The sequence below is a fragment of the Callorhinchus milii genome, unplaced genomic scaffold (genome assembly GCF_018977255.1).
Source record: "Callorhinchus milii isolate IMCB2004 unplaced genomic scaffold, IMCB_Cmil_1.0 Scaffold1, whole genome shotgun sequence".
In the NCBI taxonomy this organism is placed as follows: domain Eukaryota; kingdom Metazoa; phylum Chordata; class Chondrichthyes; order Chimaeriformes; family Callorhinchidae; genus Callorhinchus; species Callorhinchus milii.
In genome coordinates, this window is record NW_024704742.1 from 112,881,617 (window position 1) to 112,887,590 (window position 5,974).

Below are 5,974 nucleotides of genomic sequence, written 5' to 3' on the forward strand. Positions count from 1 at the left end.
CAAGGAAAGAGGTGAGTCAAAGCAATTCCGGGATGGAGTTCCAGAGAGCAGGGACAGATACATTGAAAGCCTGTCTGTCGATAGTGGGGTGGATGGTGTGGGGGACGTGAAGCAGGCTCGCTGAGCGAAAGGAATGGCCAGTTTGGTAGGGATTGAGAACGTCACAGAGGTAGGGATAAACAAGACTACAGAGGGATTTAAAGTTCGAGGATTTTGAACTCAATCCGCTATAGATGTGGAGCCAGTGGAGCCAAGCAAGGATGGGAGCGATAGGCTTGCATTGCCTAGTGGGGGAGAGGACATGAGCTGCAGAGTTCTGGATAAGTTGAGACTTGTGAAGTGAAGAATAAGTAGCCTGGCAAGCAGAGAGTTGGCAGAATCTAGCCTGAATATGATGAATGCTTGGAATAGGGTCTTGATGATCTGAGGGGAGAAGTAATAGTGGAGGCAAACAATGTGTTACAGAGGTGAGGGAAAGCTGAGCATATTAGCGCATGGAATGAAGTTTAGTTGATTACAGTTGAGAGTTGAACAAGGTTCCACAAAGGCTCCATGAGGTAGAGCATGCATCCAGATAGTTAGAAACTGTCAGTGTTTGTGATGAGAAGGCGCTGACAGGAGCCAAACAGGAGAGCCTCCTCCTCCTGTCAATGTTCAGCTGGAGAAAGTTGGAGCTCATCCAGGACTTGTTGTCCAACAGGCAATCGGTCAGATCATTGGTGGTCCTGGAATCAAGGGTAGAGGCAGAGAGATAGAGTTGGGTGTCAGTCACATACATGTGGAAGTGAACCACATGCCTGCAGATGACATTACCGAATGAGAGATTATAGATATTAAAAAGAAGAGAACCAAGGATAGAGCCTTGAGGAATGCTGCACGTGATAGTACAGGTGCAGGAGGGGAATCACGGATGTGTGGATTTGTGGAGACAAACTGGAGATGTTGGGATAGGAAAGATTGAAACCAGGAGAAGACAGAATCATAAAGATGGAGCTGTGAGGTACGGCATTGGAGAAGGATAATATGATCAAAAATGTTAAAGGCAGCAGAGAAATCAAGAAGATCAGGGAGGCAGAGAGAGCCCTGGTCAGGGATAGAAAGGTTGTCATTGGTGACTTTCACCAGGGTAGGCTCAATGCTGTGGTTAGGGCAGACACCAGATCAGACAGACTCATGCACGGAGTGCCCGGAAAGGAAAGAGTGAAACTGGGAAGTAGTGACTTGTTCCAGTACCTTGGTCAGGAAAAGAAGGTTAGAGACAGGACATCAGTTAGGAAACATTCTGTTTTAAATACAATTCATGCATAGTGCTTTCTGATTTCTGTTAGTCTGCTGGGAGATTATATAGAATGGAAAGATGCATTTTCAAATACTAAACATCTGGAACTTTGGAAATGGAGGGTTTCCCACTGAGACAAAAGTCAAATATTTTGAAACATTGACCCAATGTGAAAGGTGCTATATTAAATGCAAGGATTAATAATAAATTACTATTAGTTCTGTAGCATAGTGGTTAGCGCACTCGCCTCGCAAGCGAGAGGATTCCTGGGCAGGGCAAAATCTTAGGTAGGTTTCCTTACTCCACACACCTGTTTACCTAGCAGTAAATAGGAACCCAATTGTTAGTTGATTGGTGGATTGCTTAGGTCACTCAATCCGCAACTGTGGGACAATAGCTGTATACAATTGGCTGCTGTGTTTTATGCGATCTTGCAAATGACTTCTGGGCAACCTTTCAAGGTTTCAATCACTATCCAGTGGATGCTATAAGATTATTGTTCAGTAGTACAAACTGGAGTTATCCCATTTCCATTATATGTGAGCCCCCTAATTTAGTTCTGATGAACAGCATGTGATGCATCTCCTTACCATTCTGCCCAGCTGGAACTACACAGATCCACAAAATACACACTTGATCCACTCCACTATATATTCTGTGAAGTGCTTTGAGACATCTCAATGATAATAATATATAATCCTTGCATTTTATACTAATGCATTTTATAATCCTTGCATATTATAGTAATAATCCTTGCATTTGATATAGCCTTATTTTATTATTATAATCACCGACTATGTATATGGCAGTCCCACGAGAGCATGAGGTGCTATGTGGGATTTGCAGAATGCGCCTTCACTCTGAAAGCTAGAACAAACAATTTGATTTGGATAAATGTGGCTTCGTCTGTGCCATTCTGAACTCTGATTTGCAACTTCACCATCAGCAGTATCTGATGTAGATTGATTTGCATCGTTCAACATTTCTTAGCATGCATTAGCATAATTAATATTTGTTTCAGATCGCAGATTTGAATAATACCAGCTAATTTCTGAGTGGGTGTTTGCTTATTGAATATGTTATTGTTCATGCTTTGGTGGTGATTGAAACAATTGACTGCACACATAACTCTGAAAAGTCTTATCCAAAAGTTGGAAAATTAGCCATAAATATCTTCAGGACACTTGAAGTAGATTAGGTAGATTCAAAAGGCGTGAAATTCCGCTCACCGTTTAATCTAGATTTTAAGTGGGGTCTCCTTGGAGCTGAACTCTTGCCAAGGTGAAATGCTTGGCAACAGAATGTCAGAATCAATGTGGTCTCAGTTGTCCAGTTCCTGAACCTGGCGGGTCTGCAGTATTCCGGGGCACTCCTGATGGCAGCACAGCCAGTAGAACCTGGAAGGCTAGACCAGACACTGGGGGCATCTCATTCAGCTTCTGATAACCCTGCAAGACAAAGCTCTGAAGGGTAGGGTGATCCTAGCTGGACAAGCAGTGGAAAAGCTTGCCAGAGAGCGATATCAATGGTGAGCTATGCGGTTTTAGCTGGTTAGACTCCAGCAGTACCCCAATGCACACTCTGGGGTCCCCAAGCCTTGGTTCTTGCCATCCTGTGCCTAATACTTTCCGGAATTAGGTAAGCAGGGTGCGTGTTTCTAGGGAGAGATGGTGCATTCTATATCAACAATCTGTATTTGGAATTTCCATGTGTAGATGTGATGCATGAAATTATCAGTTTGGTTTGGATACTCTTAAACCTTTTGATGGGTTTCTGCATGTGGAGTCCTGTAGCTCAGTGGTTAGAGCACTCGCTTTGCAAGTGAGAGACCTGAGTTCAATTCCAGGCAGAGGGCGAAACCTTGGGCAAGTTTCCTTACTCCACACGCCTAATAATAATCCCTCCAAAAAAACAAAACAATAATAAATTGGTCATTTTCAATCTACGACTGTTTGTGGGACATTGCTGTGCGCAATTGGCTGCCGCGTTCGCCCACAAATATACAGTCAATTCACTTTACAGTGTGTTCTGTGAAGCGCTTTGGGACGTTCTCCCGACGTGAAAAGCGCTATATCAAATGCAAGGATTATTATTATTATTATGTATCAGACACTCGGTTGATGAAAAAATTCAGATTTGAGGCAGAATTTAGCCATGAAAGATTTTCTTTTAGAATCACTTGTGTTCTGTGTCTGTACATTGTTTGGTTTTACTTGGAAGCAAGATATCATTAAAGTTAATGGTAAAATAGTAGCCAATGGGCCTCTTATAATGAATTTCTAACACAGTTTAATGATCTGAAAAAGTCATGAAGTGACGATACAATGTATTCTGGCAGATTCAGCTATGTAGATCCAGCTGTGCAGAATGGTAAAGAGATGCACCACATGCTGTTCATCAAAACTATATCAGGTGGTCACATGGGATAATTCCAGTTTTTGCTACTGAACAACAAACTTATATCATCCAGTAGTTATTGATTGAAACCTTGAAAGGTTGCCCAGAAGTCATTTGCAAGATCACACGAAAAGTAACAATAAAGAAGGTCTTTCAGACCGTTTGATGCCAATCTTCCAATGTAATGATTTCCTATGGTAACAATTATTACTTAACAGCTCAGTTAGACTGCAACAAAAGGCTGTACTTAAGTCAATTCATTACCAACAGCTGGGTTACCAGAACATTGTTAAGGTCGCCACAAACATACTACCCTCATGTTCTGGAACTGTTAATTTCAATGAATACCATTATTTCTATGCTGCTCTATGAATATTTCTGATTTTCTGCATCACTTTACATATGCTAATCATGCTGTAATACTGGCCCCCATGGTTTCAAGGTAGTCTGGTATACACAGAAATACAGAGCTGGCAACAGTAAACAGTTCTGTCAGGTTAGTATAATGGAACAAGGCAGTACCTAAATGGCTATTCATTTGTCCTCATAATGTTCTCTCCTCTCTTCACAGAAGAAAGGAAGCACAGTGAACCATCTTACACACCACTGATCATCATTCCTTGGTAACGATACAGGCCCCAAACCTGTCTGCGACATATCAGCTAAAAGTTTAATTGGCCTTTCAGGATCATAGAATTTCACAAGTTGTTCTTACTTGAGCAATCTTTGATCTTTTCCATGTTCACGATTCGATTCCATTCAACATCTTCTCTAGCAGTAGTTTGTGGAGAGATATTTGCTGAGGCACTTTGTATACTTCTGCTAGATGACTGACCATGTCTATAAGTCTCTTCATAACTTTTCTACACTGCGAAACTGACATATGCTCAATAGCTGTGACCTTTAAAATATTAAGTTTAACACTTACTTTCATATTATCAAAGTCTAAAATTTGGGTTGGGTAATAATCTGGGCCAATAGAAAAGTGCAGAAATATTTGCCTCAAATTGCAAAGCGAGTTCCAAATTCTGTGGGGCATTGCAGAGGCTTTTGCTAAATTTTGCGGGAGATTGCGCTGGTGGTGGGGGAGGGGTGGTTACTTGGTGCGATTGAGAGATGTATTTCACATATCTTGGATTATTGGGGGAAAAAATATTTATGTTTTCTTTAACAAGAACAGAACATAACATCTTTCAAGAGATACAAAAGTACAGTTTCAAAACAGTTGCAGAGAAATTAAAATTTTCAAAATCAAATTTTCACAGAACCAAACAAAAAATTCAGAAGTTTAGTGCTGGTTAAATCTTAACACGAGAAAAATCTTTATATTTTCTTCTGTTAGGCTTTGTCTATCTTTGAGGAGATTTAAATAAACATAAAATGACCTTTCAATGTCAGTTGTGCTCACTGTAACAAATGTACATGTTTGCAATTTTAGCAAGTTTCACAAGTGGCTCAAGCTGAGCTCCCCATCAAGCTGCTATTTTGTGGTTAGGTGGGATATTTTGTCCAGCTACTATATAAGCAAGCCATTCGAAGTTTGAAATAGTTAAAAAGGACAGGAATCACTACATAAGTCTTTTTCTGCATCCATTGTTGCTAGATGGTAAGAATCAAAAATACAAACTACTTTATAGATAGCAATTGACGGATGTTTTTTCCAAATCAGTCCCAACTTTTCACTGCTGTCTTGCACATGATTCTCTGGAAAATGTTGAAACATATCTCTCTCACTCTCAGAACAGGCTGCTAACTTTTCCACTCCCTTTGGTCTGTACTCCTGTGCTCCAGCAATGGCACAGAAATCAACAAACAAATGTAAATTTTGCACCCTTAAGTACAGATTGTGGCCCTGAGGCACAGGTGTTGCCTGATATTCTTCAATGAGTTTGATGAGCTCAGATGAGTGCTCTGTGTCAAAGGTTGCTTGAGCAAGGAAACTTGCCTAAGGTTTCGCCCTGCCGGGAATTGAACCCAGGTGTCTCGCTTGGAAGGCAAGTGCTCTAACCACTGAGCTACAGGACTCCACTGAACTACAGGACTCCACATAAGGAAACAATCCCAACAGAATTGTGTTAAATGCTTTGATAATTAGTTTGCACTGTCTGTGGCAACTGCAAGCACTTTATAATAATAATAATCCTTGCATTTAATATAGCGCTTTTCACGACGGAGAACGTCCCAAAGCGCTTCACAGAACACACTGTAAAGTGAATTAACTGTATATTTGTGGGCGAATGCGGCAGCCAATTGCGCACAGCAATGTCCCACAAACAGTTGTAGATTGAAAATGACCAA

The 5,974-nt window shown here is 41.0% G+C and overlaps 1 non-coding gene across 1 annotated transcript; it reads right to left on the reverse strand.

The window, feature by feature from the left end:
* Positions 1 to 5,629: 5,629 nt before the first annotated feature.
* On the reverse strand, positions 5,630 to 5,701 carry trnag-ucc. The gene has a single exon. It is a non-coding gene; the product is annotated as a tRNA-Gly (tRNA).
* Positions 5,702 to 5,974: the final 273 nt, after the last annotated feature.